Source organism: Myxocyprinus asiaticus, chromosome 20, assembly GCF_019703515.2.
Source record: "Myxocyprinus asiaticus isolate MX2 ecotype Aquarium Trade chromosome 20, UBuf_Myxa_2, whole genome shotgun sequence".
In the NCBI taxonomy this organism is placed as follows: Eukaryota; Metazoa; Chordata; class Actinopteri; order Cypriniformes; family Catostomidae; genus Myxocyprinus; species Myxocyprinus asiaticus.
This window is the reverse complement of record NC_059363.1, coordinates 29,453,085-29,478,346: the sequence shown is the minus strand read 5'-3', so window position 1 is coordinate 29,478,346 and position 25,262 is coordinate 29,453,085. Positions and strand designations below refer to the sequence as shown.

General features: G+C 39.3%; 1 pseudogene; it reads left to right on the top strand.

Moving 5' to 3' along the window:
- The first annotated feature begins 1,770 nt into the window (after window positions 1-1,770).
- Window positions 1,771-6,654, top strand: LOC127411093 (hatching enzyme 1.2-like; annotated as a pseudogene).
- The last annotated feature ends 18,608 nt before the right edge of the window (window positions 6,655-25,262 follow it).

Sequence of the window (25,262 nt, the reverse complement as noted above, 5' to 3'; positions counted from 1 at the left end):
ACCTAACCATATAGTAGAGTCTGTAAGGATGATTCGAAGCATAAAGAGCAGTGTTTCCAATTTGGGGAACTTGTCACCAAATTTAGCGACTTTCTCATTGTTGCTGCGACTTTAATACGTTTTTTCAGCAAGGTTTTACAGTATTTTGGTTGTATGTAAATATACTTACCGATTTTTAGGTGATTAATCCCTTACAAAAATCGAGAGTTCATGGCAAATTTGCTGCAGACTTGCTGCAAATTCGCAACTGATAATGTTCACATGCAAATGAGGCAACTTGAGGTAACTTGCAGCAAATTGACTATTGTTGCCAAAGGTTTGCTGCAGGTTCACCACTACCGGTGAAGAACTGCATACTTCTGGCAAACATCTGCGGCGAATAGCAAGCTCATTTGCATATGAAAATAATGAGTGGCGAATTTACAATAAGTTTGCCATAACTTATTTTACCATTTTTTGTAAGGGAGACTGTTGTGCCTCTGCTTTCTGAATTCATTAGTCATTTTTGTGTAGGAAAAAAAAATGCAAGAAAAACACTTGGTGACAGAATCACTATGGATTACAATCAGCATTTGTGATGATATGCATCTGAGTGTGATCCCTCATGAAAACATTCAGATCAGCTTGACGTCTTGTCAGTACATCAGTAAAAGAAGCTTATTGGTCTCTTGAAAAGAACACAAAAGCCTGCCTGTGACAGAATTACTTTTTCTGTCATGTTGGATAATTTCTTCCCATTGCTGGAACCATTAACTTATCAGTTAGTCTTGACACTCTGTCTAAACCAGACGTGAATAGTGCGTCTTGCAGATCAAAAGGAACTGAACCCATTATAATCAATGATGCTGTCTACACTGAAAGCCTTTGTTGCATCTCATCGTGCTGACAGTAAACGGGTGTCCCATTCCATTTTACACTGCAAGCACTGGCTTTACTACTGCCAACAACACAAATAAACAGTTCACAAATAGACAGCCTCAAGCCGCTGTGTTGTGTCCTGCTGGCAGATACTAATGGAGCTCTGTCTGGACTGGTGATTATGTTAATGAAGCTCACACCTAATATCACTGGATAAACCGGCTAATGTTGTGCCGGCTTCACATGCGTTTGATACGTCACTTCCATCATCTAATAATGGCCGTGTTGTAAAAACATGTTCCATCTGAGATGACACTACACTTTGAAAATTCATACACTAGATTGCTGAGTTCATAATGTATTGTGTAAGTGCACATGGTATAGTGACTGTACTTCAATAATTAAGAGCCTGTTGAAAGAAAAAATACAATATCTGACTAAAGAGTCTCAACTTAGTGTAGATGCTGAATAGTCATAATTTTTAAAGTTGTATAAATTAAGGTGTTAACTTTATACAGATGTTACCAAATCAAATGCTGATGCCACTCTTTGCAGAAATGATGCATGAGCCATGGATCATGCTACAATACATATTTTGAATATGTAAAATAGAAGGTGTTTTTCTCACAAATTAGCATTTCTTATAACTTTTCCTGAAAACACTGATTTCATTTCAGTGAATTAGTAAAACAAATATTGGTACCACCCAAGGTTCTACAAGCTTTAGACTCACAGAGGTGTTCAACATCTCCTCCCTTTAGTTGCACACTTTAGACTCTGGACACCAAGACCTACCCATTATCCCCTGGTAGACCCAACTACACAGGTGAATATAAAGTCCAGGTACAACAACTTACAGACACCAAACCTCAGAACAGGAGCATCCCGATCATCTCCACACACTGAGGCAACATGGACCCAAGAGCCGCCTCCTCCATTCTTCTGCTGCTGGTTGGCATCTCACAGGCTCTCATGGTAAAATCCTGTCCTTTTCTCCTTGCATCATGTCCCTTTCTCCTTCTCCTCAAGATGAAATTGCCTGACAAGAGTAATATTTACCCTTCTTCCTTCCATAACTAGGAGCAATGCTTAGAAGATTCATTTGAACCTGTACCACAAGATGTGGACATCACTTCAAAGATTCTGGAATCCAACAGTGGTCAGACACCTTGTAGATTCATGCAAAAGCCTAAACTGGTGCTCATAAAATGGAGGTGTATTTTTAAAATGTGGTCCAGATCTGTGCATACATTGTATTATTTAATCAGTGTCTTTGTTGTGAAATACAGGATCTACTGAACTCTTAATTGAAGGAGATCTGGTGTTCCCTATCTGTCACGCACTCAACGTTGTGTCGATGTAGTGACACTAGAGGTCACTCTTGGGAGCCCGAGACACCTCTGGTCTTTGATAAAAGGCCAATGAAAATTGGCGAGTGGTATTTGCATGCCACTCCCCCAGACATACGGGTATAAAAGGAGCTGGTATGCAACCACTCATTCAGATTTTATCTTCGGAGACGAAAGGTCATGCTCATTGAGCTGAATTCTAGTGTTCATTCACCTCTGCTGGATCTGACGGCACATTTCAGCGGCTTCTCCCTCCTCTGCACTGGTGCACTGCAGAGAACGCCCCTGGGCACTTCGGCAGAAAACAAGAGAGTGTATTTTCTGAAAGAGCTTTTTTCCTCTAAAAGAGTATATATTTCTCTAAAAGAGCAGCACACACGGAATGTCTTTTTAAAGACGCGTCTTTTTAAAGATGCCTTTCCGATTGGGTGTTATTCCTGGTTGCGGTCGTTATCTCTCAACTTCGGATGATCATGATTGCTGTCTTTCATGTCTGGGTGTGACCCACACAGAGGCAGCGTTTGTGGATGGCTCATGTTCTCATTGCAAGAACATGACCATGGCAACGTTGCGGTCACGGCTTGATTTCGTAAGAAAGCAAGCCACCCCAGTGGCTCCCCACCTCAGTCCTTCTACCTACGGGTATGAAGCCAGCGCGGCTAGCACTGGGGACGATTTGGGGACTCACGGCGAGTCTCACAGCGAGTCTGGCTTCTTGTTCGGAGCCCGCGAAGATGATGAGCTCTCGAGCACAGCATCAGAGAGTGGGCTTGTCCAGTCGGATGCAGAAGCCTTAGCTGGGCTTCCCCCCTCAGGGACGATTGCCCAGTCACAGGCCGATGCCGAAATGATAGACATTCTTTCCCGGCGGCCGCGAGCATCAGGTTAGAGTGGAACCCTCCACTCTCCCCTGAACCCTCGCTGCTTGATGATTGGTTCCTGGGCTCGCGGCACCGCTCAAAGCAGCCACGCCCCACTCCAGTGCCATTCTTCCTGGAAGTGCACGAGGAGCTGACGAAATCGTCAGGATGAAGGAACCCAATCACCTGGAGCTGGTAAGTAGACCACTCCATCCCCCGGTGGAGGGCCAGGCGGAAAATCTTTTGTTGCCTTTTTGTTTGATTTCCCCGCATGCTCAACAGTTCAGCAAAAGAGCGGCTTCCTTCCTCCCTGGGTCACATACCCGTTGTGCACGGTCGTCATCATGACAACCGTCCACGGGTTTTTTTCTTGCAGGATTGGCGCTCCAGCGGTGGTCTTTCTGCCCCTGAGGGCCCATTTGTGGCACACAGCCGCCCCTGATGTGGCAGTCTCCACAGGTTACGAGGACAGGCCTCTTCCTCCCCCGTCCCAGGCTGTTCCAGGGGTGGTCACAAGGAGCCAGGTAAGTGCTTCGATGTCCCTAGACTCAGCATGGCCACGACGTGGTGTGGCACCTCAAGCTCCACCCCACCGTGAGGCCCCACCTGCTGGTACGTCTGACGACGTTGTCCCCTTGGTCCCCCTTGCGTGGAACTTGGATGCGTGGCTTGCGATTTCCAATCCGTTGCGATGGTTGATCCGGACTGTCCGACTCGGCTACGCGATCCTGTTTGCCAGGCGCCTGCTCAGGTTCAGTGGTATTCACTTCACCTTGGTCAAGAGCGAAAACATTGCTACCTTGCGTGCGGAGATCGCTACCCTCTTACGGATGGGCACGATAGAACCTGTTCCTCCAGCCGAGATGAAGAAGGGGTTTTACAGCCGAAAAAAGTACCGAAAAAAGGCAGTGGGTTGCGGCCAATCTTGGACCTGCGAGTACTGAACCAGGCCTTACACCGTTCAAGATGCTGATGCAAAAACGCATTCTTGCGAGCGTCCGGCATCAAGATAATGGTGGTAGACCTGAAGGATGCGTACTTCCACATCTCGATCCTTCCTCGACACAGACCCTTTCTGCTGTTTGCGTTCAAGGGTCAGGCATATCAGTACAAAGTCCTCCCTTTTGGCCTGTCCCTGTCTCCTTGCATCTTCACGAAGGTTGCAGAGGCTGCCCTTGCCCCGTTAAGGGAGGTGGGCATTCACATTCTCAACTATCTCAATGACTGGCTAATCCTAGCTCACTCTCGAGACATGTTGTGCGCACACAGGAACCTGGTGCTCTCACACCTAAGCCGACTAGGGCTTCGGGTCAACTGGGAAAAGAGCAAGCTCCTCCTGCTTCAGAGCATCTCTTTTCTTGGTTTGGAGTTGGACTCAGTCTCCTTGATTGCGCGCCTTACGAACGAGCGTGCCCAGTCTGTGCTGGCCTATTTGAAGGCGTTCAAACAGAAAACAGCGGTTCCACTGAAACTTTTTCAGAGGCTCCTGGGGCATATAGCATCCTCAGCGGTGGCCACCCCGCTCGGGTTGATGCATATGAGGCCGCTTCAGCACTGGCTCCAGACTCGAGTCCCGAGATGGGCATGGCGCCATGGGACACATCGCGTAGTCATCACGCCGGTCTGTCACTGTCTTTTCAGCCCTTGGACCGACCTCTCGTTTCTACGGGCAGGTGTTCCTCTAGAACTGGTCTCCAGGCATGTTCAGAGGGAACAAGACTTTATGTCCCTCCTGCCACAACGCTGAACTACCGCTGAAATGGCTGGACCTTATATCAGCTCCTCAGCATAAAACCTGAATGAGTGGTTGCATACCAGCTCCTTTTATACCTGTATGTCCAGGGGAGTGGCATGCAAATACCACTCGCCAATTTTCATAGGCCTTTTATCAAAGACCAGAGGTGTCTCGGGCTCCCAAGAGTGACCCCTAGTGTCACTACATCGACACAACCTCTCGTTCCCTCCATCAGGGAATGGAGGTTACACAAGTAACCATGACATTTCCCAAAACCGAAATGCTCTTTCATGCTTCAACAACAACAACAAATGTGAACAACATAGTGGATGTCCATTACATAGTGAGCAGTGAATTCTGTAAGTCAATCCACTACATTTAAGCAACATATCCATGACTGACATAGATCTCATTTTAAAACTGTTGGCCTTTTTATTTTGAGGCAAATAATGACAGGTCAGTTACTCAGAATGCAATGGCAACCTTCCATGCCAAAACCTGCACATGCTTTTTGCCCAGATCATCTCAGACTGACTATCTCAGTATTGATAACAAAGATGGGTGAGGGACAGTGCTACAGGATTAAAAAGGCACTTTTAACCTACCTTTGGTGCGGTACACTCATATTTTTTCTGTCCATTTCTATGTAAACATGCGCTAGATGGATGTCTTTGACTGTGGTACTGTGTCTCGCTGTTTTTAATGCACAGGATCGCCATGTTTTTAGATGGCATGTCAAGCAAAAAAGAACTTCAACTGTTAAAAAACGTGTCTCGAATTGATTTGTTTCGAAACAGTGGGCTAAAGTTGTAAAACTGTTGCATTTTGTTCATGATTCAGTTTGCTTTCACAAAGAAATATTTCGAAACGGACCAAAACTGTGCAAAACTAGTAAAAGTCACATGTGAGTAAACCATCCCCTTACTGGTCAGAATGTTTGTGTGCTCTTCCGGGATTTAGTTCATACATCGATTTACCAGTTAAAATGATATACCTGTAAAAATGTATCAACTGGTACAAATATTCACATATTGTTTATGTCACGGTTATGCAAAACGTCCAGTCAGAGGTTGCGCTGCAAATAAACTTTATCCATAACATGGATGGATATGAGTTGTAAAATTTTTGTTGTGTTTATTTTTATCAATCATTAGTTGCTTCTGCATTGAAAAGTACCTGTTCTCACTGTCATGGAGCTCTCTCCCTCTCGTGCCCATACACAAACACAGTCATGCAAGCACACACACACACACACACATACTGTACACACAGACAGAGTGAAGCCAAGTTTCATCTGTCAATAAGTTGCTGACGACGTCCTATCTTTGTCACACCAGGTTCGGAAACAAATGCTCCAAACGAGCCAGGTGTGAAAACGCCCTAAGTGTTCGCCTGAATGGCTCCTTAGTTCCAACTTTTTTTTACAACTTGTAATATTCTTAATCATGTTTTTCTCTTTATTCTCAGTTGTTACTCTTTTCTTTGTAGAATTTGTGGCAAACAGGTGGTCTCCCTCAACTGGTTTTGTGTATCATCATGAACTCAACCATGCCTTGGGCTTCTACCATGAGCAAATCATGAGCGACCGCGACCAGTATGTCAAGATTAATTTGCAGTATATTTCTCCTGATCTGGCAACTTCCTAAAACAGTTCACCAACAATTAAAACACTCCATACGACTATGACTCCGTCATGCACTATCGAAGAATGGCCTTCTCAACGCAGCCTGGAAAGAAAACCATCACTCTCATTCCTTATGCAACGGTGGAAATCGGACAGAGACAGGAACTGTTTAACACTGATATCCTGATGATCTATATATATACACATGTGGTTATTCTAATATTTTAATAGCTTTATCTGTAGTTGAACAATGGAATGAGGTGATGTTTTTTGTCTTGTGATGGTGCTGAATTTCTGAAATGATTGTATTGAGACAACAATTAAGTTAATTAGACTACAAAATAAACTGGTTCAGAATGCAGGCAAATCGAAATGTTTTTAAAAGTTGGACAATGATCTTGGCGGGCCATTAAAAAACTGTGCTAAACTCAATGCAATGGCTAAAGATGTCTGTTTGAATGTGTATAGCTGTAGCAGTGGTGCTTTAAAGTGAGTGATTTTAAAGAGGGTTTTTTCCATGAAAATGTGCAAACTGTGCAGGGCCCCCTTTACATCTGGTAATCAGATGCAATTTGGGAAGTCAATTTGAAATGGGACAATGCTAAAAACAGGTGTGAACATCTTGAGATTTGTCCACTTCAACCACATTCAGTGGTGGTTAAAAATGCATGTGATCACATTTTGCTCAGAATTTAAAAGCTTCTCTGTTCAAATGCATTTGAACATCAGTAAAGCACCGCCTACTAACATCAATTAACCGCTGCACTAAAACAAGCTCTCAAAACTAGATCTCACTAACTGACTATGTTGGCGACTAGTCGACCATCCTAACCCACCTCTAGTTCACACCACATCACAATTTTAGAGCATTTAATTTAGAACTCAAAAACATTTACTCAGATTGTGTTATGTTACTCATGCTTTGAGACTCTAGAACGATGAGTGTGACCTATTTTCAATTTGAGACAGTGTAAATGTAAGTCTGTGTGAGTCTTGAGCATGATTCTTTTATGAGCTGTGCAGATGTGCCATTTGGTAAGTCAGCACTCGTTGAGCACATTGTCAATACCTGCCATCAAGTCATTCTGCAAGAAACTCTCGTTCTGGGGCAGACCTGGTATCCATCTCAATACAAAGTTATTTGAATTTTTATTACACATTGAGAACACACTGACCTTCTCACCAATAAATTCAGTTATTTAAGGGCACACACTGCTCACATTTGAAGCAGTGTGTTTACTTTATAAAAAATCCATATCGCTAACGGTGTCAAAACTTTATGTATTTTGACACTTAAGTCACATAACAAAAGCCTATAACAAAATATCAAACCATGCGGCATTTATTTAAAAAAAAATAATAATATATATATATATATATATATATATATATATATATATATATATAATTTTTATATATATATATATATATATATATATATATATATATATATATATATATATATTATTATTATTATTTCTTTTCAATGCAATGGCATTCATTCATTTTATAAAGTGTCCAGATACTTTTTGCCACTCTATTTGACACTGAAATTAATGTCAAGGTCACAGTTTTTTGGTAAATTTGTTTTTAGGGGTGATTTCCACACATCAATTGTGTGACTAGCCTCAAGCATGTATAAAGATTACCTGGAATTGTTTCTTTCAGATATGTTAATTAATTTCAGTCCCGAACAGGTAGTAGACTGTTTCAAATCAAACACATTTAAATGGTAAAATGGATTAATTGGAGTCCTTTGGATACCAAAGTCATTGGCTAGTCTGCAAACTGCATCTAAACCCAAGAGAAAGGGAATGCAAGTGGAACTGTCTGTCAATCAATGTGCATTTCACTTGCATTGGCCCTTAATTTAATCACTGTTTAATTAGGGAATTTTCCCTGGAGGCCTGCTCTGTGCGGCTCGGTTACAGAGCTCTTTCTCTACTCTCCGGGTGCAAATATAGCCGTCGGACAATTGCAGGCCACTGTCTTCACTATCTCAGCACTATTTTCATCTTACCTCAGGGCCTCATAAATCTGCTGATAATGTCAAGGGCAAACACAAATGCATATATGTGATGAAAAGTGTCTGCGGGAGGGCAGCAACAACTTCACATCGAATTCTCAGGAATACTTGCCTCCCTCCCCACCAGTACCAACTGTCATCTGACATGTGGATGAACAAGATATCTCAGAGCTTCTCAATTAAAAGGATAAAATTCTGTCTTAATTTACTCACCATCGTGTCACTAGAAAACCTTCTGAAAAACCAAAGGACATTTTTGCCAATTTAAGAGATTAGCTCCAAAAAAAAAAAAAAAAAAAAAAAAAAAAAAAAAGCACCATAAAATCATCATGAATGTAGTCAATATGACTTACACTATATTTCAAGCCTTCTGAAGGCATTTGCATGAGGTCACCATTCACTTTATTTGTATGGAGCAGGGCATCTCGGACATTCTGCTATAAATAACTCCTTCTGATATAAAAAAAAAAAAAAAAACTCCAGCTTGTGTTCCACGAAAGAAAGAAAGTCATATGGGTTTCGAAAAACATGAGGGTGTGTAAATGACGACAGAATTTTCTTAAAGACAGTTCATTGAGGGGACCTGTAAAGTTTGGGACCGTAGTGGATTTTTATTGCTATGAAAAACACATCTTGTAGCTGGATTAGCAGATCACTTCAGACCATATATTGTGACTATGTCGAGGGAATAGTTTGAATTTAGCTCTTAAGCTACAGCAATCAATATAAATTTAACATGGTAATAATCAGGCATTCTGGGTATAGTTCTACAGGCCCTTTGAGCTTCATGATATAATGCGCTGCATGCAACCAGTGAAGGAGAACAACAACTGCTGCAACAACTCTCTCTCTCTCTCTCTCTCTCTCTCTCTCTGTCTTACTATGTCAGATACAATAATAAACTCAACATTTTTGAAGATGGAAATTATATGAATTTGTTTCTTTAATCACAATTGAGTGAACATGATGCAGGTTTTGGTTTGAGCAGATGTTACCATTTTTGCCATGTTGTCTCACCCTAATTTATATATATATATATAATATACAGTAAACATAAAAAAGTTATTTTATTAAAAGATATTACAGGTGTCTCTTTTTTATGTTACAAATGAAATAATGTTTTCTTTTATTATTATTATTATTATTATTATTGGTCATTTATAGTTAAAATAATTATACATTTAATATTTTCTCATCTCTTCCTAAAAAATTATATTTTTCTCCTTTTGTAGTATCCCTTTAATCAGTTCCTTAAAGGGATAGTTCACCCCAAAATGGAAATTCTTTCATCATTTACTCACCCTCATGCCATCCAAGATGTGTATGACTTTCTTTCTTGTGCAGAACACAAAGACAGATTTTTAGAAATATTTCTCAGCTCTGTAGCTCCATGTAATGCAAGTGAATGGTGGCCAGACCTTTGAAGGTCCAAAAAGGAAATAAAGGCAGCATAAAAGTAATCCATAAGACACCAGTATTTAAATCCATGTCTCAAGAAGCTATATCATAGGTGTGGATGAGAAATGGATCAATTTTTAAGTATTTATTTTTATTTATTTATTTTTTACTATAAATCTCCACTTTCACTTACACTTTCATATTCTTCTACTATTGTTTTGGCGATTCACATTCTTCATGCATATCGCCACCTACTGGGCAGGGAGGAGAATTTATAGTAAGTGCTCAAATGTGCACTCAGTAAGTTTTTAGCTGGCTCTTACTCATCCCATCTGTTCCAGTAGTACTTGTGATTCTGACACCCATCGTTATGGATACTGGAAGTTTGTTTACTAAGTGCTGCCGCTTCACACCAAATCTTATACTTTTAGTCTGTGTTTTTCTCCGTCTCATACTGCACACATCCCTATTATGGACATTCAAGGATTCAATCCAAATGAATTTTCCTATTTTGATGCACTCTGGACTGTGACCAGACAGCCGCGACTTCCGAGATTTCTGCCAGCTGAACACTACCTTGTGCCTGCACTTGGTGTTTGATGTCACGCTGTTTATCTGGAATCCGCACCTCTCGTTTGGGCATTTTATCTTTTTACTTGAACTGTCTGATGGATCACACTCCAGCTGATCCATACAATCACTCTGGACTACGCTGTTGACTTGGGCTCCATTGTTGTTTGTGGTAAGTTTATTATGTTTGTTATTACATTATTTGGTTTGCTGTTTTGTTTATATGCTCTTTAATGGTTGAGCATTGGCTGAAAGCACTAAATAAACATTATTAATATAGTCATTACTAGTGGTAGTAACTCGGTCAGTTGCGTGACACAGTGTCATTTGCTGTCAACATGGCAGCGCCCATGAGGGGATGACCCACTCCTTGTTAAATTACATAGCTTTTATTGGGTTATTGATATGACTGGAGTCTTCACCTAATTTTCATCATATTTCTAAAACATGCTATTCATGTCTCTGTGTAAAACTTTTTTAATTAGCAAAAACTTTGCTAGTGCACCTTTAAATATTGATCTGTTTCTCAACCACACCTATTATTTCGCTTCAGAAGATATGGATTTACCCACTGGAGTCGTATGGATTACTTTTATGCTGCCTTTATGTGCTTTTTGGAGATTCAAAATTTCTGGCACCATTAAACAGAGCTGAGATGTGTTCAGCAGAAGAAAGAAAGTCATACACATCTGGGATGGCATGAGGGTGAGTAAATAATAATTTTTGGATGAACTATCCCTTTAATGACAGTATCCTCCAGGAAACATGACATCATTTTTGGTGGAGAAACAAAAGTACAAACATCAGTAAGTTATTCTTACTAAGTATTAGCAATGGATTGTGTATATGGTAATATCTTAATTTCAAAAGGCGATTAAAAAGATATCAAAACTAACTTCAGGTTGACTCCCTCATGTAAGCTAATTCACTGAGCAATGGCTAACAGTTAGCAAAGCAAATAGCTCTTTATTAACATCCTGTTAGGTTCTATCCTGCTAGGAATCCTGTTAATTTTCTTGCCATGGTGTATATAATCAAGTTAAAGAGCACATATTTCTGAAAGTATGGCATACCCTTGTATAGAAATAATTCAACACAAGCATATTCATTTTTTTAAAAAGTGACAAATTTGGAAAAGGTATTGCACAACAGGATGTATATTGTATGTATATAGGATGTATAAATCTATATTATTTTTTATCATATGTTAAGTTTAAGTTCAGATCAGTTTTGAGGTGGTCAGCTTTACTGAGAATATCTAAATGAGAATGGGGTTTGCAGTAAATCTGAACCAAATGTTATTACAACTGATTGTAAAACATGCTGCTTTGTGCATGTGTGTGTTGTCAGAACTCCATGTGAAAATATAGTTTATGTCATGCAGAATGCCTAGCACAAGAACAGAGCCCTAAATGCAATCGACAACCCGCTGTTCCTGACATTAATAAAGATGGAACATGTACAGGAAATTAAACTCTCACTTTCCCATTGTAATGAGATGGTATCCATCACCCGACTGTTTACCCAACAATCAGATAAAATGATCAAATTGGAGCTTGGTCAGCCCACACACAATGCCAGCATCACTATACAATGACATTATTCTTTAAAATGGATGAGAACCAGAATGAGATTTAAATAGAAACTACATACCAGATTCATCTCAGCTTTTAGCATTGGTTGAGATTTTACATGTAGAGTTTCAGTGATTGCTCCATGATTGCAACATAACAGATCCTTCAGACAATCACACGTTCACTTATAGTTAAGTCATCAATAACTCACCCTCATGTAGTTCCAAACCTGTATGATTTACTTTCCTCTGCTGCAAACTTTTTCACAATATTTTTTAAAAGAATTTCCTGGTTACTCTTTTCCTCATAATGAAAGTGAATAAGGACTGAGGCTGTCAAGCTCCAAACTGACAAATAAATAAATACATAAATAAAAATAATAATAAAAAAAAAAAAAAAAAAAATAAGAACAATTAAAATACCATAAAAAGATTCCATAAAACTTGTGTGATATATTCCAAGTCTTCTGAAGTCATTTGATAGTGCTGTGTGAGAAACAGCTGAAATGTAAATCGTTATTCACTTTCAGTAAACTGTTAACTGCTGCGACCAGACAATTTTTTCAAAGAGTCAGTGAATCGGATCAGTCCTAATACTGAACGATTCACTCAAAACGATTTTGCGAACTGGATCAACCAATATACTGAAGAAATCTGACTCAAAATGGCACTTCTTATTCTGTCAAGAACTCTCATGAACCTTGTGAGGATTTTAGATTTTCAGTGAATAACTGAAATGAGAGTTGGAATATACTTTTACATGTCTTGTTTGGTGTTATGGACCACTTTTATGATATCTTTATGGTGCTGTTTTGTCTTTCTTTTTCAATATATCAAAAAAGTAGCTAGGATGTTCTTTGAAAATTCATCCTTTGTGTAACAGAAGAAAAAAAAATCATAGGTGTTTGAATAGGATGAGAGTGAGTAAAAAACAATCGAATTTTCATTTATGGGTGAACTATCCCTTTAAGGTACATACAAAGATTGAGAGACAAAAGGCAAGTATTGGATGCCATTCTTAATTGATTCCTTGAAGAATCTGAAGAGTGAACGACTGACAACAATGTAAAAATTGCTTACATTTGGGAATTGCTTCACATAACAATAATGCTCAAGTGGCCACAAGAGGGAGTTGGCTGCACAGTGGACTTCAAAGCCAGAAACTGTCAGGTTACAGCAGAGCAGACAAAATAACAGAAAAAAATATGCTACAGGTCATTTTACGTTTCTTGCTCATCTGTTCCTTCTTTCCCAGCCTAATTTTTACCTCACTCAGACAAGAGAAATTACAAAAGACATATTGCATAGGCTGTAAGAGAGTTTGATAGCAGCGACTGTTATAAGCAACAAGGGTCCTGATCAAAGGTTCTCTTTATGTGGCTGTAGCCACTTGTTGAGTGGAACAAGTGCTCTGTAGCCTTGTTGAATAAATGACCAGACAGACTCATCAGAATTCAGCTGTAATAGAAAGTTAGTGGAAAGTAATTCAAGGCAGATTTAAGGATATCCATCTGAATCCCTGTGTGTCCGCTCTAATGTAATTTATGGGAAAATGTTAATTATGTTCCCATATAATAGCAGGACCTTGGAAATTAAGTTGTCTTAAAATTTTACATGAGCTGTATTCTCTCAGGGAGTATCAGAAAAGCTTTTACCTCATATTTTTCCTCTCATATTCGGTGTTTTTTTTTTTTTTGTTGTTGTTGTTTTTTTTGTTTTGTTTTGTTTTTTTGTGAGAGAGAACACGGCTACACAAATTACACGTCCATGAACTTTGTTGGCTGTCTGGACGGTCCAGAATGTAGACTTCATGTTTTGACTATCATCTCAATGCTCCATATGAATTCCCAGGCTTGAGCATGGTGACTGGGACTCAGAGGCAGTCTTTAATCGAGAGGCTATGAGAAACAGCCAGATGAATGATGTCAAAGATTAATGGAATGATTTTAAAAGGTTTTTGTGGGTGTGAGTGTTGTCCCTTATACATTCACATACATTTTGACCTTAAATTTTGATGTTGTTTAAAAATAGTCCATATACTGTATAGACCCGGAAAAAGTGTATAATACCATTTTCAAGCCCAACTCATCCAATCATAATTTAGAGTCCAATCCACCCATTTTTAAAATAGTAACAAACTCCAAATGTCACTAATTTTACAAACAGAGCTCATTCTATATATATATACTGTATATATATATATATATATCAAAGGAAAATGAAGTTTGGAGAAGTCTGACCACTAAGACTTTCTTGCACCCTTTTCAAGATATTATTCATACCACTTCAGAAGTTTGAGCGTAAGTCTGTGTGACTAAAGACTTTTAGACAAAATTAGCTTGAAACTTCAGATCTATTTCGAACACTACCCTGCCAAACAGCTCACTAACAGCTCCCTTTTTAATATAGCCACAAAATGTTTGTCCACAATGTTTGAGATTACTGTTGCTGACCACACTAATGGGTGACATGGATCAGTATGATGAATATTTAGCCCTGAAGCCTGCAAGGTATGGTTTGTCCCCCTCTTTGAAACGATCTCCCTGTCTGAGTGCACACTGCTTTGATATGCTCGGCTGCTTGGAGAATTTAGTGTGCTTGGAGTATTTTTTTTTTCTTAATATCCCACTGCGGAGAGACAGGTGTCTGGTTTCCATTCCCTCTGCACACATCCAATGAGATGCAGATTGCCAGTGGAGATCACAGTCTGACTGAAATGATAGTGGTTTTGGAAATGCCTGTATGAGCTGTAGAGATACATTTAAAGCAAAATGGATACAACAGAGAGGAATGATTGCTGTAATGATAGTGCCCTACCCAGGCATTTTTCATAACTGGAAACTTGGAAGTGGGCCTGATTTGAAAGGGAGAGAGAAAGGCAGTCTACTGGCCGAGCGCATGCAAAGTCCAGGAAAATGTTTAGCTCTAAATCACTCCTTGTGTTCTTTAGAGGTTTAAGGTAATCGAGTTCACCACAAGAGTCATGCATTGAATAATAACATTTACCACGGATTTGAAACACTGCAACTGGGTGATTTCAAACACTGTTTTCAAAACAAACTCGCATTTAGAGTGAATAGCCTCTGAATGCGACTCTTGCAATTTCATGACAGCTAAAATTAGCATCTATGAAGTAACTGTTGCATTATGGCAAGTGGTGATTAAATCTAAATGCTTTGATATATTTTTACTGTGTCTCATACAATGGTGAGTGACCTATACTTCACAGTGGCTTGCATGCTACCCTTTGATGTATTCTTAACGCTTGACAGGAGGTTATTGCCATTCCTCATCATGACTACATACAAATGTATTTATGAGCTGAAATTTACACAAATAACACATTTCTTTAGGAAGTAGTCATATCATTTATTTAATGAGAATGGCACATAGGAATCTGTCTTGTAAAATGGCATGCTTTTAACAGTAAAGTCAAACTGCGGATGTCGGAAAACAGGAGAGAGAAATGGTAATTGTGGGGCCCTATATGTTAGATCACGTCATCAGCCCTAAACCACAGTAGATGTCATAAATCTTTGCAACTTAAAGTAAAATGTATCATAAAACACTCCAATCAACTGAATAGGTTAGGCTTTCAGTGAACTATATGAGAGTGTGAGAGGGAGAGAGAAAATTGTTTTAATGGTATTAAAGGATTAGTTCACAGGAAAAATTAAAATTATGTCATAATTTGCTTACCCCCATATCATTCCAAACTAATATGACTTTCTTAAAGGGTTAGTTCACCAAAAAATAAAAAAAATTCTCTCATCATTTACTCACCCTCATGCCATCCCAGATGTGTATGACTTTCTTTCTTCAGCAGAACACAAACAAATTTTTGTAGAAGAATTCCTCAGCTCTGGTCAATACAATGCAACTGAATAGGTGCCAAAATTCTGAAGCTCCAAAATCCACATAAGGGCAACATAAAAGTACTTCAGACGACTCAGGTGGTTAAATCCATTTCTTCTGAAGCGATATGATAGGTGTGGGTGAGAAACAGATCAATATTTAAGTTTTCACTTTCTCCTTCTTCCAATTAAAATGTTTTATTGATTCGCACATATAACAAAAAAACGAAACATACATACACTGAATCAACATTTAAACCAACCTGTTACCCCTACCCAGTAACCAACCCCACCCTGACCCTCAATGAACATCCCTGTGATCACATATAAGTATATATACACACACACACACACACACACACACACACAAAAATTATATATATAATAATCAATTTAAAACTATACTTCTCTCTCCACAGCCCCTCCCCGAGAGTCCCCCCAAAATGCCAAATAACTGCCCCATTTCCCATCAAATGCATCCCAGATCCCCAGACTTCTATATGACACCTCCTCGAAAGCTGCCACCCTCCCCATCTCCGCGCACCACTCCCGAAATGAGGGTGCTCCAGCCGACTTCCATCCCCTTAAAATAATCTGTCTACCTATCATAACACTGGTCAGGACCCAATTGTTTATCCCTTATATTTATATATATTTATGTTTATCCCCTATATTGATGACCGCCCCATAGCCTAAAATAGAAAGTCTGGGGCAAAATGAAATTTGAGTGCCCAAAATGTCACACATAAAACTCTGAACCTTCAACCAAAATTCTTGGATCTTAACACACCAACAAAAACATGGGTTGTGTCTCCATCTTCTTATTGGCATCACCAGCAGGTGGGTGTATCTTTAAGACCAAGCCTATACAATCTATAGGGGGTCCAGTAGAATTTATGTAAAATCTTGAATTGCATAAGGTGCACCCTTGCATCTCTAGATACAGTCTTGACATTTTTTAGAATCCTAGCCCACACTCCCTCCTCCAATACCAAGTTTAAATCTTTCTCCCATAATCTCTTCATAGAAGTTAAAGCTCCATCCCCCAGACTCTGAATTAGCAGGGAGTAATACAATGATGCCTCATGACCTTTTCCAAAAGCAGTTTCACCACTCCCAGTGTATCTGCCGCTTTAGGGGGTGTATGCTACTCCCAAAAATAGTACAGAGCAGATGACGCAGCAGTAAATACATAAAGAACTGAGATCTGGGAATCCCAAAATGTTGAACCAAATTTTCAAAGGATCTCAACACTCCAATCTCATATAGGTCACTGAGCGTATTAACCTCCTTCACAATCCACACTGACCAGCAGAAAGGAGACTTATTAATACATAATTTTGGGTTCAGCCATACGTATGCTCGAGGTAACATTTCAATAAATGTCCGAATTAAACACTTTTGTCCATACCGAGTGCAAATGCGAGATAACAGGGTGTAACTTAACTTCCAATTAGTTTGATTGAAAGGCTTTGCAATGGTGAAATAGGGGCAAGAACTTCCTGTTCAATACAAAACCAGGGAGGAGCACTCTCAGGTGGAAGCAACCAATAAGCCAAATGTCTGAGACCGAATGCATAATAATAAAACAAAATCTTGGGTAGGCCTAGCCCACCTTTGTCAATCAGCCTATGCAACTTATTGAAATGTAATCTGGGACGCTTACCATTCCAAATGAAGGACTTCGCTATGCTATCAAATTTCTTGAAATAAGAGAGGGAGACATCTACAGGGAGAGATTGTAGCAGGTAGTTGAATTTTGGAATACAATTCATTTTATAACATTAACCTTCCCAATCATAGATAAATGTAAATAAGCCCACCTGCCCACATTGCTCGAAAACCTTTTTATTAAGGGGTCAAAATGAACTCTAACTAAATCACAAACATTTTCTGGGAATAAAATGCCCAAATACTTAATGCCCTGTTTGGGCCACTGGAAGGCGCCCGGCTGAAAAGCCGTTACTGGGCAGTACGCTGTCCGATCCAAAGCTTCGGATTTAGGCCAATTGACTCTGTATCCTGAGAACTTAGAAAAGGAATTAATAATTCTGTGGAGGCAAGGCATAGATTCAGTGGGGTCGGAGATGAATAATAAGATATCATCTGTGTAAAGCAAAAGCCTATGTGCCATACCTCCTGCCACAATCCCTGGAAAATCATCTTCCTTTCTTATCACAGCTGCTAATGGTTCCAGGGCAAGATAGAACAATAATGGGGAAAGAGGGCAACCCTGCTGGGTGCCCCTATCCAGAGTAAAATAATCTGAAATGAATCCATTTGTTTGTACCGCTGCTTCCGGGTGTCTGTAAAGTAACTTAATCCATCCAATAAAAGTATTCCCAAACCTGTATATTTCCAAAATCTTAAAAAGATAATCCCATTCTATCATATCAAATGCCTTTTCGGCGTAAAGTGAGATGGCAGTGACCGGAGTCTGATCATTCGCCACTGACCACATGATACTGATGAAACTCCTAATGATATCAGAAGAGCTGAGGCCCCGAATAAACCCCACCTGATCTATATGTATAAGAGATGTCATAACTTTATTAATCGGTTAGCCACAATTTTTGACAATATTTTTACGTCTAGCTGGATCAGGGAAATTGGACAGTAACTCTTACACTTGCTTGGATCTTTGTCCTTTTTAAGAATCAGACTGATTCGGGCTTGTGTCATGATTGGTGGAAGCTTTCCATTCTTTAATGATTCCTTATAAACTTCTAACAAAAGTGGAGCCAGTTCTGTAGCATAAGATCTAAAAAATTCAGTGGCAAAGCCGTCTGGCCTTGGAGCCTTGCCTGTAGGCAAGGCCTTAATTACCTCACCAAGCTCCTCCATGTTTATCTCAGAATAAAGATAATTTTTTGCTCAGTCGTCAGTTTAGGGAGTTCTAATGGTTCCATAAAGTTTCTAATATCTTCATCAGTAAACGATAGAATTCTTTAAAAGCATTATTAATATCAATGGCTGAGGTAAATATTTTAACACCAGCAGATTTCACTGAGGGAATGGTAGGAAAAGACTCACTCTGCTTTATATATCTAGCCAAAAGCTTCCCTGCTTTGTCCCCTGACTCAAAGTATGACTATCTTGTCCTGAATAGCCAAAACTCCACCTTCCGCGGCAAAATAGTATTACATCTGAATTTTAATCGGGTCAGTTCTCTGAGGCCATCAGATGACATTTGGTGATTCAGCTCTGCCTCGGCACTTTTAATATTCCCTTCCAACTACACGAGTTCTCGTGCTTTGGATTTTTTGGTGAATGAGGCATACTGTATGATACGACCCCTAAGAACCACCTTAAGTGCCTCCCAAGCCATGCCCACAAAGGATACTGAGGACCAGTTGGTCTCCATATAAACAATGATTTCAGCCTTTAACATTTCTTGGAATTCAGGATTTTGCAAAAGGGATAAATTAAAGCACCAACTACTGTATATGATTTATTTTTCTCCATGTGTGGCAACACCTCTAAACTCACCAGGATGTTATCTGAGACTAAGATGTTTCCAACTGAGCAATCAACAACAGATGAAATGAGGGACTTAGATAAAAAAAAAAAAATCTATTCTAGAATAAATTTTATGGACTGATGAAAAAAATGATAGTCCCTACCAGATGGGTTCAAAAGTCTCCAAATATCTGTAAGACCAAGATTTTTTCACACATCCTGAAGCGTCAATGTTGCTCTAGGGGGCTTACACACTTTTGCTTCATTAGTGCAACAATCAAACCCCAAACTTCCCCCTGAACCAAACAAACAGAAAAAAGAAAAACGTGCGCATTCACCCAGCGCACGACAGTCTCAACTGACATCCATCCCTCTAAACTCAAACAGACAACTTTGCCGTCAGATTGCTCAAGTCCGATGTTTCTATACAAATTTTGTGAGATAGAATTACCCAACAAAAGATAATCTATAAAACAAACTCCAGCCAATAGGCGGAATAAACAAAAAGAACGTGTAGATTCATCCACAAAATGAGCTCCAGACACTAGCGGAACCAGGAAATAAAAAAATTAAAATACAAAAAAAAAGGCTGTTTAGTTGCCTCGGGCAGTCAAACGAATGTTCAGTGAGCCAGCTCATTTGACTGCTACATGAGTGCAACAAATGACACAGACACTCCAATGTACTGCAAGAAATACTCCACAAAACAAATTCCAACCAATAGGAGGCATAAGCACAAAGAATGTGCAGATTCATCCACAACACTGACCCGAAGGAGTGCTACTACACAAAACAACTCCAGCCGCTAGGCGGGACCAGCACAAAAAGAAACAAAAAAGGCGCTCAGTTTCCTCAGACGGTCAAGTGAATGTTCAGTGAGTCGGTCCACTTGGCTGCAATGTGAGTACCACAAAATAACTTACTCAGTCCATTGACTATATGAAGGACATCGCATACTGGGGACATGTAAATATTTTGCGGCCATTATTAGCATCTATTCTCAGTTTGGCTGGGAACATCAGTGCAAAAGCGACCTTCCATTGATGTAAGAGTTTCTTGCATTCCTTGAATCGATTACGTTTCTCTCTTGTCGAATTTGCAAAGTCTGGGAACAAGAAAATGCTGTGGTTCTTTCCAAAAGCCTTCCTTTAATCCTCGCCTTGCGTAACATGAGATCTTTATTGGATGATCTCAGAAATTTGGCCAGAATTGATCGGTGCCTGTCTCCCTCAGCCGATCGTCAGCATTGCCGACATGTTCAACAATTCTTGGCTCTTACCACCAGAAAAAAGTAATAGAGGTTTTGAATGACATGAGGGTGAGTAAACAATAACAATGTTTTTTTGATGAACTACTCCTTTAAAAAGACCAGGAAAACTAAAAATACCTCAAAAGTTGATTAAAAGCAAGCATCATGATTATTTTTATGATTTTATGTGCCTAAACCCTGCCAGACAGCTAAATTTTCAGGGCTACTTAAGACCTTGAGGTCAGTTGGTATTCAATTGGGTGTTTGAAATATTCACAGGCATACTGCATAGATAAATGAAGTCCTAAGCACAGTGTAAAATTTACAATAGGTCAGGTGTCATCTAATGCCACAGAATAATTTACTACATGATCTTAATGTAACGCTAATGCCAATTAATACATTAAGCACATTAAAGAATCATAATGGCATTTACCAGTTACAGATTGTGAAATTATTTGGAATGAGAAAGATAAGACCCTGTGTCAAGATATAGAACAAAGAACTGGGAAGCGTGTTATGTGCTTTTATTTGTACTGCAATTATTGTTAATGGATGGGATCCATTTAAAAAATGGCTGCGAGTTCCTATCATTTTCTTCCCGAGAACTGCATTAGCTCTTGATCCAGTTAACACGACAACATGGAGTAATATCTATCTCCACTTATCCATACACCATTGTTCCCTATCAAACTCAGGATCCCTGCCTTTCCCTTTCATCACTCTTTCTAATGGCTTATTTGATGATAATTATCCCTGAGTCCTGCAGAGATGGGCCATAGGCAGATTGATGGTCTAGCTGGGATGAAACACCTGTTTGGCAGGGGAACTCATGGCACAGTGTATGCTGAATGTGACCGCGACAAGATGAAGGCAGCGATGCCAGAGACAAGCACATATGTGCTCTAGAACCTTAATCAGGGGAATGACACAGTTCTTGACCTTAGGCAAACAAGTTGTGAACCTGTCTCAGGTAACTCAGTAGGTGGGAGCATCAGTTTTAAGTCCATAAATATCCATGTGGGCAAGAATGCTGAAGTCATTCCACTGATGTCATAGCTAGTCACTAGGAGGACATTTTGCTTCTAAAATAAGTTTACAATATGTAACCAAATGTGAATTACAGGAAATCGTTGCAGCCATATTAGTGAGTATGTGAGGTTTATGTATTGGTTGGTTAATCAACCAACAGAGGGCATACATATATTTTATAAAACAATTTTGGCAGATGTTTTTTTTTTTTTTTTTTTTTTAATCTAAGCAACTAATTCATGTATTGAGATGCAACTCCATCATAATTCAAATGGATGTTCTACAAAGATCAACACAAATTTTCAGTATGAATGCAGAGTGAATGCATGTTTATGAAATTATACTGTATATAATAATACACTAAAAGGTACACTTCGTTATTTTTGCAGTGCTAATTTCACACAGTTATTTATTTTAGTCATAATTTTTGTCTTTTGACAAAAATGTTCTTTAAATGTAGTCAATATTTTATCATGTCATATTCATTAATTTTGGTCAGTTTTACTCTGACTAAAATTGCTTATAATTTTAGTCAACAAAAACATGTATCAAACTGTACCAGACAAACATTATCAAGTTATTATAAACATATAAACTTGCTTCTCAGAGATCTAGGCCTGGATAAAGGAATGTCACCTAAAGCTCAACCTTGCCAAGACAGAACTTCTCAGGATCCCAGCCAACCCGTCTGCTGACCACAACCTCTTTATTCATCTTGGTTCAACTACGCTAATGCCAACCAAGACAGCCCGGAACTTGGGAGTGGTGGTGGATGACCAGCTTAACTTCACTGCCAACATCTCAACAACCGCCAGGTCTTGCAGGTTCCTGCTTTACAACATCAGGAAAATCAGACTTTTCCTGTCTAAATATGCTACACAGCTCCTGATCCAAGCTCTGGTCATTTCAAGACTGGACTGCTGTAATGCCCTCTTGGCCGGTCTGCCAGCTAGCATGATTAAGCCACTGCAGATGGTGCAGAACGCTGCAGCGGGTCTGGTCTTCAACCAAACAAAGAGGACTCATGTCACCCCGCTCTTGATTTCACTCCACTGGCTGCCAGTAGCTGCCCACATCAAATTCAAGTCTTTGACTCTGGCCTTAGGGACAGCCAATGGAAAAGCACCCTCTTACTTCAGTTCACTCCTCCAGGCCTATGTCCCACCTAGTGGTCCCTTCGCAAAGAGGCACAATGTCCATTTCACTATTATTCACTCTTTCTGTTCCTCTGTAGTGGAACGAGCTTTCAACCTCCACACGATCTGCTGATACCATCTCAGCATTCAAGAAACAGCTGAAAACAAATCTGTTCCATGAGCATTTAACTAATCCACAATATATGCACTTACTATCTCTTTCTTCTGCGTTAGCATCTTTACTACTCCAGCCACTGTGAGAACTTGGCAGTGAATACTGAATATATTGTTGACTTTTGTATGACAAATTGCTTGTTATGTTCCTCATTTGTAGGGCGCTTAAGATAAAAGTGTCTGCTAAATGACTAAATATAAATGCAATCTTGAACCAAATACAAATATTTAAACATGTATCAAATATATAAACAATAATATGTTTAATATGTTCAATATAACAAGAGAAAACAGCCCTGAAAATTATTGTTATAAATTATTATTTAAATACTTTCTTTCTCGATTTTTTGATCTTTAAAAAATTACCAAAAAAATAAATAAAATAAATTGTGTTAGTGCATTGTTAATATCTAGCAATATATTTTTTTCTCATCGTATTTTCATCAACAGTGTGTTTTAATTAACACTGTTAAATTATTGAAATGATGTGTCTTTTTAGTCTCATCTTCGTTATCATTGATTAAATAAAAAAAACCTTTGCCAACGTACATTAATAATTTTGTTGACAAGATTAACATTGAGGGGGGAATACACTTAGAATGAATTGCGCCCGGTAAATTTGCTATTTATTAGCAAGAGTTCTCTGTGCTAGAATAGTGCCCAATTCATTACAGGAATTATGTAGATCAGGCAATGGCACAAACGCACCTACAAAATCGCTGCTGAATGTAAATTGCAATTCCAAACTTGCGGACCGATTCTGAGCGCTACATAGTGGAGAATACAGCAGACAACCGTGATCTGACACACTCTGGCGGGACTGAACAGCATCACTTCACAACTGTGATCCAGACACCTGAATTACTCCTTAACATGCCAAAAGTGCGCTTGGCTACACCACACATTTGGATAAATGCCAGATTATAACACTCTTCTTCATCATTAGATCATTATTTGATGAATTGCTGCTGATATTCTCAACAGAAATGAACACTAACATCTCTTTTAAATAACATTTATTTTAATGCCTGCTTTCATCTGGTGGATATAGCGTGATGTAAACTGATATCTGATGTTTCTGATGTGAAACAAATAATGTATAAACTAGTTAGTCCACTTAAACCTTCTCTTATTCCATCTGTCACTCATTCTCACCACTTCCAGTGCAACAAAGTGGAAGGGCTACCCTTACAAAAAATATAGAGTTCCCGCAAAATTGCTGCAAACTTGCCGCAAATTCTAAACTAATTTTTTTCACATGCAAATGAGCTTGTTATTTGCCACATATGTTTGCCAGAAGTTTTCAGCTCTTCACCGGTAGTGGTGAACCTGCAGCAAACCTTTGGCGACAATTAAGAGTTTGCTGCAGAGCTCATTTGCATGTGAAAATTAATAAGTGGACAAATTTGCCGCACGTTTGCAGCAAGTTTGTGGAAACTCTAGATTTTTTGTAAAGGCAGGTTTTTAGAACCATATATGCGTGACGAACTCAGAATCCAATGCTGCATTGCAATGTAAACAACATGGTGGTGCGTATATGTGGCATTCGTGATGGCATCTTATCTATCATAATCAATAATTATAAATGTAGAAAAATCACATTATATGTTTGATAATATATAATCCGTCCTCCAGTGCATCTGCTATGAAGTGTAAGGTTAAATTTTTTTCGCCCGCATTAAAGAACTCATGCTGGGGGATTAGTCATTATAGAAAACAATCACATGCAAAAGGGTTAAATACTCAAAACGGCAGTTTCAGCGCTAAATCTCCCTTCCTAAACAAGATTGCGGGTGGTTGTGAATAAGAAATTTTAGTTCGAGTATAGCTGAAATGACAGTCATCCTGGACTTATATCGACACCTAGTAGCATGGATGTAGCATTGCGCAAAAGCATATTCAACTGGTCGTGAGATCTTAACATGGCAGCCCCCATGTGGCTACCTGCTCCATGTAAAATAAAACAGCTTTTAATAGGTAACTGATATGTTTGGAGTCTTCATTTCATGGAAGTGTTATTTGACTCAACACATAGTACAGTACAACATCTAAAGATTGCCTAAGAGTGCTGACTGTAAAATCGGCCTGATGTACATTGAGACTATTTTTGCATATACTGTAAAATGAAAAAAGTAGCCCATGCTACTGTATACCCCTTGATTTTTCAGTTGTCAGTCATCACAGTGTAAAAGGCTTTAGATAAACACATCTTTCTATGTCATGCAGGATATCCGTCATGATTCCCAGACAGCCCGGATTCCAGACATAAAGCAGTGGAATTACTTTGCGGCATCCTGTGCCTGTCTTTATTGAATGATTACTTACTACATCTGATTAGCCCTGAGAAAATAAAGTGCCATGCCTT